Here is a 12,736-nt window from a genome sequence, read left to right as displayed (position 1 = left end):
GAGAGCGTCTTTGGTAAGCACCATAACTCGTCTGCAACCCGTGAGCGTTCACCATGATTTAGCACCTCAAGCAGTGCACCTGCGTGTTTGCTTCCAGCAGCTTCTATCCTGGGCTGTGCCTTCCTGATAGCAGCCCGACATATTTTGTTGAGGAACAAACGGAATGTATTTTTGTTGACGTGGGAGGCTTTATTATTTTCTGGAAATGATTTCATTATCTATTCTAGGTCAGAAGCTAGCAATCAGCGAGATATATGTGTGTGTATATATATATAACCCCAGGTATCATCGTAAATTAGTATCAGTCTTTTGCCCAGTTAATTAAAGTGTAATCTCCCCTTTCACATGCTAGAAACACCTGGGAGTTGTTCCAGGAGCAGGGGGCCTTCCCGTTGGCCTTCCCTGGCTCCCCATCAGCCTGTGAGGCCCCCTGTACTGCGGGGGGACCTGCCCCTCTGCCGGCCCCCCTGCTCCCACAGATGAAGGCCGGGGGAGGCCCGTGAGTAGCCGGCGTGGCAGCAGCCAGTGGACCACATGTTACACCAGGTGGCTCCTTCCATGCATCCAGCCTGAGAAGGAGGGGGACGCATTTCCGCAGAGAATCAGGGTGTGCACCTGTGGTGGCTTCTCTTGGCCCCCAGACCATTTTCTAGGTTGGAAGGTCCTATCTCTTGGTTACCTGGGCACAGCCAGCTCCATCCACCAGATGTGGGGAGCTGAGCAAGTCAGACACCCAGAGCCTCCTGCCTCTAGGGCTGGGACAGGCCCCAGGGGGCCCGTCCTGTGAAACAAAATGAAATAAAACTTGTGTTAACGTATCCTGTCCCTCAAAAGAACTTGCCCGGGGCCCGAACAGCCACACAGTAGCCACGCCCTGCAGTGGGCCCTACAGGGTCCAGGCTCCTTCCAGAGCCCAGCAGGAGTCCCTGAGTCCACACTGGAGTCCTTACAGGCCTCTTTCCTCTTCTGCTTGTTAGCAGCATTTGGGTCCACTGCCCTGCACACGTCATGTGCATACCAGAATGTTGGTAGATAACAGGTGTTAACAGTACCACCCCAGAGAAGATGCTTTTGAAAAAATAATCCTAGGGCCTGGGAGGCATTTGTGCCCGGAAGCCTTGCTGGCAGGACAGGAGCTGCTTCCCTGCAGCTCCCCCAGCAGGGCAGCTGGGTGCCCTACCTGTGGTGTCCAGGGTGTCCGGTCATGCTGAGGTCCTGCGCTCGCAGGATCCACACCCCCCAGAAACCACGCACAATGTTTTCCCGGTCGGATTGTCATAATTTGCTTGCTACCATAACTGGCTGTTTCCAGTGAACATCTTTATGAACAGATTTTTGTTTGATTTTCTAACCAATTTTCTGGTTTTGGAGTTACTGAGTCAAAAGACATGAATGTTAGACTCTTGAGCTGTTGGGTCAAAGGAATATGTGACTGTTGATGGCGACGTGGACATTGTGGGAACAAGGATTTCTGAGGTCACTTTCCCTCCCGTGCTGTGAGCGCAGTTCCCGTGTGGTGGCCCATGAGAGCTGGTGGGCAGTTTTGCCTGCTTCCCCAGCCCCCTGTGAGCCCCATCCTTGGCCTCAGGACATGCCAGTGCCCACCTCCTGTCATGTGAGCTGTGGGTCCGACATGTCGGGGCCTCAGCCCCTCACACCACCCAGGACCGAGGCTCTGTGGCGTTGGCTGTGCCCCGCCGTGATGGGCCTCTCCTGACTGTTCTCACAGGGCCCCTGACCTGAGGGCTTTCAGGTTTCACTGTGCAGGCTGCCAAGCTGGGCCCTCACCTACCTGAGCACTTACAGGTGCTTCTTGAGCTGCCGGACATCGGCCCACGTGGCCCTGGCTGACAGATTTCTTTCTCCAATGAGAATGGGCTTGGGTGGGCAACTCAACAAGATAACAGCTATTATTTAACCGTTTTGCACGTGTGTGTCACATGGTGGGCAAGGTGCGAGGATGTCACAGTGTCACTTCGACAGCCTTGCGCGTTAAGTGTGCCCTTCTCCAGGTGAGGACTCTGTGGCTCGGCCGGGTCAGGGGTCTTGTCCAGCACCGCCCAGCCAAGTGGTGCCTGGTCCAGGGTCAGGGCCAGGTGTCCTCACACTGGGATCGTGGCCGTTCCACTAGATCACATGATCAAAGTTTTCTATTCTTGCTGTGGAAAGCTAGGGAAAAATCAGAAAAGTTGGACTGAGAAAAATCGCCCTTTACTCACCCCCAAAACAACCTCTATTTCATCGGATTTTTGTGTCTTTCTAAGCCTTTTTGGTGTCTTCAAATTTAAATTTTGTTTATAGAGATGATCATACCATATTTGTACTTTTGTGTCCCTTTTTTATTTGCCTGACAAAACACCAGTGCTCCCCATGTTACAAACGTATCTTACTCTCGTGCGCTGTTACAATTTCATCAAGTGGACCTGAGGCAACTTAGCACTTGCTCGCTTGCTGTTCCAAGATGTTCATCGCTCTGTAAATCACACGCACCACCCTGCACGGTGAGCTTTTTTGTGTTGTGGGGTCATGCTGTCTACAAGGATTCTCTGAAGTTGTACTATTTTTGTGGTAGAGCGCAAACATGTCCGTGTTGGCTGTGTGATGGGGTGGCATCACCTGGGGGACGGGCCTGCTGCTGGCACCAGCTGCTGAGCGTCCTGGTCCTGGCTCTGCTGCTTCCTCGTGGAGTGATGTCCTCAGGCAGGTGGACGAGCTGGAGATGCCAAGGGCACCGAGTGCTCAGTGAAGGCGTGAAGAGATGCCTGCATCCTGGCATCTCAGGGGCCAGTGGGGGGCCCCTGGAGTTGCTGTGTGCCCGTTGGTCATGGAGAGGAGGAAGCTGAGATTCTGGGGTGCATCCAAAGGCAAGGCAGGACGGGGCAGGTCAGAGCTGTGGCAGGGCCAGGGACAGGACCCCACGTTGGCCTGGTCGGGCTGCAGCTTCCCAGAGGCCTCTCCTCTCCATCTGGAACCTGTCCTGTGAACTGTGTGGGGCTGCGCCTCCAGGTTGTAGAGCCCCGCATGCTCCCCGACTGTCCATTCCACCAGTACCGGTCGTGGTGACTAACCAGGCTGAGCTAATTCGGGTGTCCCGCAGCCGTGCCCCCTTCTACCTCCCTTGGCTGGTGCCGCCTTCCGTAGCTTCCCGGGTGCCGCAGGGATGGCCTGCACCCTCACAGACTGCCAGGGAATGCAGATTACGTGTTGGCTCCATTACGTGGCGGAGGTTTCCACTGCGCATCCTCCAAATCCTCATCAAGCAAGCCCCACCGCGTGCTCCGGCCCCGAGCCGTGGCATGCAGGCAGCTCGCACACGCGTGAGGCTAACAGGTCTAGGAAGCAGCAGGCACATGAGACCCGTGTGGGGACACCAGCCGCCCTGCCTCAGGGAGCAACGTGCCCTCTCTGGACGGTCATCATATTCAGGGGTTTCTGTTACCCTAGGTTGCACGGAGAATGCGGGTTCTTGGGTTGCCTGTTCGTTCAGTAGGTTCCTGCTGCTGACCGTCCGCTCTGTAGCAGGCACCGCTCCAGGTGCCGGGGACCCGCGTGTAAGTTAAACTCCATCCCTGCCCTCGAGACGCTCCCGGTCTGATGGGGGAGGGGGACCCAGGGCTGTTACTGGACCGTCCACGCAGAGCCCGCTGTGTGCCGGGTGGGGGCCTGTGCACCCTGGTCATGACAGCCTGAGCCACCAAGCCAAGAAATGTCCCGGCTCTCAGACTCATACCGCCTATTGACACAACGACCTTGTGATGTGCCTCTGCCGGTGTCAAATGTGCCTCATGTCACACGGGCCCCACAACAACTCTGAGAGATTGGGAAAACCACCCTTGTTTTATAGAAAGGAAGCTTGAAAATCAGAGCGATCATGTCCCCATCACCAGCACTTGGGTGGCAGAGTAAGGAATGATCCCAGGCCTGACCCGGCAAGGCTCCCTCTGTCTGCACCCCTGCCTCAAAGGGAGAGACCCCGATCAGAAGCCGACCGCCTGCCCCCCCCGCCCCCCGCCATAACCTGGGCGAGGCCGTGCATCAGTGTGTGCTCGGCTTCCTTTGCAAAGAAACCTGCACAAACGAGCCTCAGAATTCAAGAGGTGCACCAAGCTGTGTGCGAAGTCTCCTTCCTACCGCTGTCCTCCCCCGGAGCCACCCTGTCCCCCTGCCCACACTCCGCAGGCACCCGCGGTGGCTTTGTCCTCAGTGGGAGCATGTGAGAGCTTCCTGCCGCTTGTCTCTCTCACTTAGGGACGCGTCTCGGGCGTCGCTCCCCAGCAGCATGCGTGGGGCCTCCACGCTCTTACCGCCGTCGGATGCATTGTCCTTCACTTACCTGCCTCTGGCTGACCCTCGGGTGGTTTCTGATCCTTTGCTCTGATAAACGTTGTTGGAACAAGTAAGGGTGCCAGTCCCCCACGGGAGTGAGGCGCACTGGAAGATGCTTACTTTAAAGTTAGCAAGTTCTTTAAAAATATCCTCTGTTCCTGTGTCGTGCTTAGAAAGACTTCCCTCGCCTGGATTATATAGATCTTTTAAGTTCTCACACTTCCATGGGCTCACCCATTTTAACATTTAGGTCTTTTATTTATGTGGCATGCATCCAGCCTTTTCCCAGAAAACTATTTATTTGTCTCCAAGTCATTTAATAATAACCTTTCTCTGCTAATAAGTGAGGTCATTTTTCTCATATGTTCAGGAAAATTTTTAGACTCACTTCTATTCATTGTCTTGTCCACCCATGAGCCAGGACTGCCCTCGTAACTATTACGGGTTTGTAGTATATTTTAATATTTGCTTGGGTATTTGCTTCACTCATTTTCTTACTTTTCTTTCTCTTTTGTTTACTTAAAATTATGGTTAGATACTCATAGATTTTCCATCTTGACATTTTTAAGGGTATAGTCCAGTTGAATTAACTACATTCATATTGTCCCCCAGCAGACCTCTACTTATTCATCTTGCAAAATCAAAACTCTGTGCCTATGGGACAGCTTTCATATTTTTATATAACTTCAGAAAGAGCTCATTTTGTTTTTAAGTTTCTAACTATTTAACTGTCTCTTCTCGAACCGTGGTCATTTCCCCACTTCTGTTTCCTTAATATAATTTTGCTTTCTCTTCCTTTTCTTGATTCAGCTGGCTAATAGATGATCTGCTCTCTTTGTCAGTTCTTGTCCCTTCTCTTCTCTCTGATTGTGTCCCCCATCTTCTTTCTGCTTTACTGGAGCTCACTGTGCTAGTTTGTCCTTACTGATTGAACTGGATATTTAATCCATTTATTTAAAATTTCCTGTTACTGCTATCATTATTTTAAGGCTATGAATTTTCCTATAATTACTGCATTTCCTGTGTTCTGATATTTACCATTTTCATGTTTGTTACTTTTTAGGCACTTTGCAATTTTAGTTTGTTTCATCTTTATCCCAAGAGTTGCTTAAAACCTACATGTTTTGTTTCGTTTCCTGGATTTGTTCTGACTTTCTAATGTAATGGCATTGTAATCAGTTTAGTGATATTTCCACCTCTGAGAATTCACTGAGGTTTCTTTTGCTTTTTTGTGACCACTCCATAGACAGTTAAAAGGAAGGCATATTCCTTGTTTTAGGCAGATTGAGTTGCAAAATACATCATTTAACCTCTCCTCATCAGTTACATTGCTTAGGTCCCTGGGACCCTCACTTACTTGACCCACTGCAGACTTAGACATGTGAATTACACCTGCTGCTGCTGTGGGTCCTCCTCAGCCTGAGTGGACTCCTGTCCATTGACGTGGTGGCCCTGTGTCCTGTAGTACATGCAGCACAAGTGTGGATGTTCCTTGGTGCATAGATGTCCTCCTTGTTCTCATTCTGCTGAGCCCACTGTCACTTAAGTTGCTCTTCTCTGTCTCCTTCGGTGTTTGTTGCCTCGTCTAACACTGTAACTTTCATCCCTGCTTGCTTTTTGTTTGGCTGATATGCCTTTGTTTATCATTTTATTTTAAACATTTGAGATTTCCTTTTTTTTTTTCATGTGGTTCTCTTAGATGAATCATGGAGTTGAATTATGGTTTGCGAGCCAACTTTAAAGAGTTTTTCATTAATAGGTGAGTGTAGGCCATTTACATTCCTCGATATGGCACGTGTGTTGGTCTTTACTGTTTATTCTGTTACATGTTTTGTTTTTATAGTTTTTTTACTTTTGTGGTCTGTATTTTCTTGATTTTGTTTTCTGTGATCATTTTATTTTTCTGTCTCTTTCTTCCTAAAATATCCAACTTCTCTTGTCTGACCTCCCCACCCTCACCACCTTTTAAGGCCTTGCCTGATGTATTCTTCTTCACAGGCCTTACAATTCTCTGAAAGCTCATTGCATATACAGATTATTTTCCTTGTGTGTGTTTCCATCTCTGCTAGGGTATAAGCTCCATGGAGGAAGGATATGTTTATTCTTCACTGTATTCTCAGCACCTAGATCTGTCACCAGAACATTTAGTGCCTGCTGAGTAAATATTCAGGCATGAATGAGGTAGTCTTCACAGTGTATCTCTGAAGTAGGAGAGAGGAAGTGGAAAGCATGTGCAAAGCCATTCATTGTGTGAGTGGCAACTCAAAGACTGGAACACAGTTCCCATGATCTTGAAATTTGTGTCTCTCCCATCACTCCACACTTCCCTGGATCACATAATGAGCTCGTGGCCTACAGGTGGATTCCAGGCCTAGCTCTGCTGACTTCTCACCAGATACTCCCCTGCACCAGGATATTCCTTCCTGTAGAAGAAAAAAGGAGGAGGTAATTTTGTGATTGTGCACGGACTTATAGAAAAGTTGCAAGGACAGTAGTGAGAATCTTTTTTCTGCACTGTTTTAAAGCAGGTACCTGGACCAATGCATTGTCACCCCCGGATTTTTTAATGCCTATTTCCCACAAACAAGGGCATTCTGTTTTACACCCTCAGCATGCCACCCAAATCAGGAAATTAGCATGGGTACTACCTACCATCAAGTACTGACAACCCGCTCGAGTTATGCCAGTTGTCCTACCAGTGTCCTTTGTACTTCGAGGGTCTGCATCTGGTTTGGAATCACTGGTTGCCCTGAGTTCTTCCAAGTCTTTAGTTTCCCTTGGTCTGGAATAATTACTCAGTCTTCCTTTGACTTTGATTACTTGGTGATCTCAGATATTTCTAACCAGCTTGCTCTAGGGTGGCCTTCAGTTTGGGTTTACGTGGTGTGCCCTTGCGACAGGATTCAGTAGATGTGTCTTTGGCAGGAATGTCACAGTGATGCCTGCCTTCCCCATGTCTCAGGGCGGCTCATGACTCCATTGTCCTCTTGCCAACGGTGGTCATTGTGATCATTTGACAAAGGTAGTGTCTGCCCGCCTTTTCTTTTTTTATATATAAATTAATTTTTATTGGTGTTCAATTTACCAACATACAGAATAACACCCAGTGCTCATCCCGTCAAGTGTCCCCCTTAGTGCCCGTCACCCATTCACCCCCACCCCCCGCCCTCCTCCCCTTCCACGACCCCTAGTTCGTTTCCCAGAGTTAGAAGTCTTTATGTTCTGTCTCCCTTTCTGATATTTCCCACACATTTCTTCTCCCTTCCCTTATATTCCCTTTCACTATTATTCATATTCCCCAAATGAATGAGAACATACACTGTCCTTCTCCGATTGACTTACTTCACTCAGCATAATACCCTCCAGTTCCATCCATGTTAGAGCAAATGGTGGGTATTTGTCGTTTCTGATGGCTGAGGAATATTCCATTGTATACATAAACCACATCTTCTTTATCCATTCATCTTTCGATGAGCACCGAGGCTCCTTCCACAGACATGGCCGCTAGAAACATCGGGGTGCGGTGTCCCGGTGTTTCATTGCATCTGAATCTTTGGGGTAAATCCCTAACAGTGCAATTGCTGGGTCGTAGGGCAGGTCTATTTTTAACTCTTTGAGGAACCTCCACACAGTTTTCCGGGGTGGCTGCACCAGTTCACATTCCCACCAACAGTGTAAGAGGGTTCCCTTTTCTCCGCATCCTCTCCAACATTTGTGGTTTCCTGCCTTGTTAATTTTCCCCATTCTCACTGGTGTGAGGTGGTATCTCATTGTGGTTTTGATGTGTATTTCCCTGATGGCAAGTGATGCAGAGCATTTTCTCATGTGCATGTTGGCCATGTCTATGTCTTCCTCTGTGAGATTTCTCTTCATGTCTTTTGCCCATTTCATGATTGGATTGTTTGTTTCTTTGCTGTTGAGTTTAAGAAGTTCTTTATAGATTTTGGAAACTAGCCCTTTATCTGATATGTCATTTGCAAATATCTTCTCCCATTCTGTAGGTTGTCTTTGAGTTTTGTTGACTGTATCCTTTGCTGTGCAAAAGCTTCTTATCTTGATGAAGTCCCAATAGTTCATTTTTGCTTTTGTTTCTTTTGCTTTCGTGGATGTATCTTGCAAGAAGTTACTGTGGCCAAGTTCAAAAAGGGTGTTGCCTGTGTTCTCCTCTAGGATTTTGATGGAATCTTGTCTCACATTTAGATCTTTCATCCATTTTGAGTTTTCTTTTCTATGAAGTTCCTTTTTTTTCTCTTGGTAATCAGTAAGTATTTCAGGGGAAGGTGCCTTGAAACTGTAAATATCCAATTCCTCGACAAACTTTACTTTGTTCGTTTATTTATATGGATCCATCATTCCCTGTTTTATTCAATGGGCTCAAATATGTGACTGTCATTATTTGTTCTGATGCTCAAACTGTTCCAGACTCGCCCAGTGGGAGCCCCTCAGGCTGACTTCATGCCTCATGATATGCCTCCATCAGTGTTGGAGCACCTGGTTGCTTCCTGGCACAAACATTCCAGATTCATCTCGAACTATAGCCCTGACACCATCGTTTCTCCAAGCTGTGTCATTTCCTTCAGTGAGGATGGGCATTTAGAAGCAAAGATGCAAATGGGAGTGATGGCCAGCCCTCTTGATTGCTACCCCATGGCCTTCTCAGAAGACAGAGCCAGGAAACATACACATGCATGTGATTGTAAACACACACACACACACACACACGCACGCACGCACGCTCACTATCCCTGCCAGTGCTGGTAGCCACAGGATTACCTGCCCAACACCATGAGGCTTGTCCCCTTTCCTTGCTTGTACGTCACTTCTTCGGCCTGAAGGAACTAGTTCTCGTTGCCTCCCGTAGCCCGTCTCCCACCACACCTCAGCCCACCCACTCCCGGGATCTCAGCCTCTCATCCATCCATGGGGGCCTGCCCCACGGACGCCTCCTCTCCAGCTTGTGCTCCAGGCCCCGGCGGGGCTGCCCTCCGTGAGTATGCCATCTTCCCCCTACTTGCACTCTGGCATCCTGCATGGGGTGGCTCTATTGTGCAGATGCCCTCAACACCCAGCCAGTCTGCCACCGACCCCTCCTGCACCCTCGGAACTGGACTTGTCCAGGAAGGTCGGAGAGGGGTTTGCCCTGCAGCTACCCGTGACACCGGGCCAGGCCCGGGCCTCTGGCGTTCCCTTCTACCAGGTGAGATCTGCTTGTCCTTCCAGGCCCAGGTGAGCTGTGAGCTCTTCTCCAGCTCCACGCGGCCCCCACCCCTGGGGCTCTTCTGATGCCTGCAGGAGTGTCTGTTCCTGGGAACTGACAGGTGACGTCCATGGTAGGTCCATGTCCCCGCACCCCCGCCTGTTCCTTACCTAACACAGAGTGGGCACAGAGCAAATGCTTGCTGAACGACTGGTAAAGCATAGCCTTCAACAAGTACTTGTTGAGTGAGCGAGTGAGAAACAGTCCGTGTCCTGGAGGAGTTTACAGGCTGCTGGGGAGAAAGGCTGTTCCGGAGAAATACCTGACTTCACGGGGGAAAGGCTCCCTGGTCATCTGCAAAGGAGCCTACAGCTCCGGGCCCTGATGGCAGCCTTCTGCCTGCCTCGTGAGGACAGCTCCTGTCCTCCTGCCACTGGATCACAGGGAAATCAAGAGATCCGAGTGTGCTGGTTTGAGCTGGGGCTAATTAGTGCATCTGTAAACCAAGCCTAGGTCTCTGGGTTCTTACTTCCAGAGTCCCACAGGAGTTTCCAGGCAGGCCTCACATCTGTGTTTCCCACGGCCTTATGCTGCCCTCTTGGACCTTATTTTCAGCATCCCAGGATGCTGGCGTCCGCCCACGTGTCACTAGCTCATGAATGCAAAGTGCTACTGGGGTAAACAGCTACTGGCATCAGTCCCCTTCGTCGCCAACAGATGGGACAGGCCCCTGGGGCAGGTGGTAAATGACCTGCCCCCGACCCAGGTCAGAGGCTGCAAGTGTTGGTTATACTGACTTGGCAGCCAAGACCCTTGCCATCTGCTGAGATTCTTCCTCCAGAACCAGACCCTCGGGGCAGGATCTTTCCAGTGAGGCAGCTCCCAGAGGGGGCAGGTGCTCGCAGCTCTGCAGGGCTCACTGGCTCTCCCTCTGCCTCCCGCCCTGCACACACCTGCCAGTCTGTGGGTAGAGTGTCCCTCCTCGGAGGGGTGGGGCCCGGGGGCGGGGTCACCGACTGGGAAGTCACAGAGCTGGGTCATGATCAGTGTCTGTCTCCAGCCAACCACCGGGCGTGGGCTCTGTCGCATTGCCCTCGGTATTTGCTGCACCTTAAACAGGATCGTGAATTTCCGGATTGCTGTCATACTAAACCCAGGAGGGGGACATTTTGGTCTTTCTCTCATCTTCCATTGTTTCTTACAAGACAAACTTTTAACCCCCGGTGCTTCCAATATGGAAGGACACTTTCTCTGGATTCTGCAGGCTTCCCATGCCCCCGATTACAGGGCTTATAGGAGAAAATAGATATTCTTGCTGGAGCCTAAGCATCATTGAACGGGTTGTCTGGATGCGGAGCAGCCAGGACTTACTGTTCCAGTTGGTGAGGTTTGGCCGCCTTGGATGCCTCGTCCAAGGACAGCATGGGAGAGGTCCTTGGGCACCTGCTGGGTGAATGGTTCTGTGGACACACTGGGGCGCTAAGGGCTCCTGGTAGAGGAGCTCTCTCAGGAGAGGGAGGAGTCCACTGACCAAGCTTCTTGGCTCTCCGGACTGCAGGGAGCCCTGGGAGCCATCCCCTTGCTCAGCCCCAGGCAGGGAGACTGACCATAGCCGGCTCCTCCTGGCCTGTGGCTCCAATGCCCCCACCACTATGTCTGCCTCCCTGTGGCCCCAGGGCTCCAGGCCCAGCTCTGTGACCTCAGCAACTGCCTTGATTTAAGACCAGGAGATGGCTGTGAGAATCAACAGCCAACTGGTCAGAACGTATTTATTTAATATCTGCTTTTCTCTTGTGGCCCTGTGGGGCATCTCGTAGGGGAATAAGGCTTGTCCTTAAGTACCTCAAGTGCCAGGCCCCATGTGCCCCATCCACAGGGGCTGTGCCTGGACTGGTGGGTCACTCAAGGTGGGGGTGGCATTTGGGCTCCCACCGGCAGGTGATGCGATCCCCAAGGCCCCTGATGTTTGAGTCCTGGCTGGGCAGCACAGGGCTTTCTGGCAGTCCTGGGCAAAGCAGAGTCGCTGTTGCCCCTGGTCTGGATCCTGTCTGCAGCCTGCCGTGGGGAGGACGCGGCCTGCTGACCAGCCCTCCCAGGCCCCTCCCAGGCTCCTCAGTCGCATCTGCATTTTTAGCTGCAGCTTTCAAACCAAGGCTGCTGATGATACAGGGAATCCGGGATGAGCATGGTGGTGGTTGGGGTCCCCTGCCTTCCCTACGTTGACCAGTTTGCTCCCTCAGCCTTTTGCAGAGGTCAGAGCACCTTCTCCAGGTGTGGAAATAGAGGGCACATTCAGAACAGTCTGCTGCCTGGATGCCCAAGGGAGCAGGCACCTTGCCTGCCGTCCTTCCCTCACAGAAGCGGAGTCCCCCCAGGGCTGGGTACCTTACAGCCCAGCAGGCTATGCTCAGAGTCTAGAAGCCACAGTGGACTTCACCTGCAGAGGAAGGGGAACCTCCTGCCCGGGGGCCACGTTCTCTTGGTGTGGGAGGTGCTCCTCCTGGGCACTGGCCCTCCCTAGAGACACACATTTCCCACTTTGGCAGGCGGAGTAGCTCACATTTGGTAACTTGCCCCAAATCCAACGCCATGATATAAACTGGATCTGGGTCATCTTCCCCGAATCGCTCCACACGGCACTGCCGATCAGCTGGGGGAGGGAGTGGGCTGGGCTCCCTCGTGGTGGGGTGGCCACCGCCTCTGAGCTGTCCTCCGGCCCCCTCTACAGCTGAGCAGGTGGAGGGCCAGGTGGCCTGACGGCCTCCCTGCAGTTGATGTCACTCACGGGCCCTGGTGTCTGAGCCACCCCCACCCAGCTGAGAGCCATCAGCAGCAGGAAGGACACAGGTCTGGGTGTGGAAGCTGTGCTTTCCAGACCTCAGTGACCTTGGGTCAGTCCTCCTGTTCTGAGGCTCTTTCCCTCGTCCCACAGCCAGAGTGCTGTCCAGGGAGATGCTTAGGGCCCAGAACTCTTGTGGGATCCAGTGTGAGCGGGACCTCAAGGTCACCTCACCTCCCGCATGTCCCACTCGGCTCCTGTGCTGGTGGGACTGGAGCCCAGTCTGCTTCCTTCTGGTCTGCCCCTCTTCCCAGGCCTCCATCAGCAGGGCCGGGGTGTTGGCCTTGCTGTGGTTTCCCCTCCTCCTTTGTCTCACCCGCATTGTTCAGAATGTGCTAAACACGCACAGAGCACATGCTTAGGGGAAAATGTTT

General features: G+C 51.6%; 1 protein-coding gene across 1 annotated transcript in view; it reads left to right on the top strand.

Annotated features, from left to right (window-relative positions):
* TRAPPC9 (trafficking protein particle complex subunit 9) overlaps nucleotides 1-12,736 on the top strand; it is a 542,263-nt gene that overhangs the window by 432,442 nt on the left and 97,085 nt on the right. The window lies entirely within an intron of this gene.

This window comes from Nyctereutes procyonoides, unplaced genomic scaffold (assembly GCF_905146905.1).
Source record: "Nyctereutes procyonoides isolate TBG_1078 unplaced genomic scaffold, NYPRO_anot_genome, whole genome shotgun sequence".
NCBI classification, from domain to species: Eukaryota; Metazoa; Chordata; class Mammalia; order Carnivora; family Canidae; genus Nyctereutes; species Nyctereutes procyonoides.
This window is presented reverse-complemented; position numbering and strand designations above follow the sequence as displayed.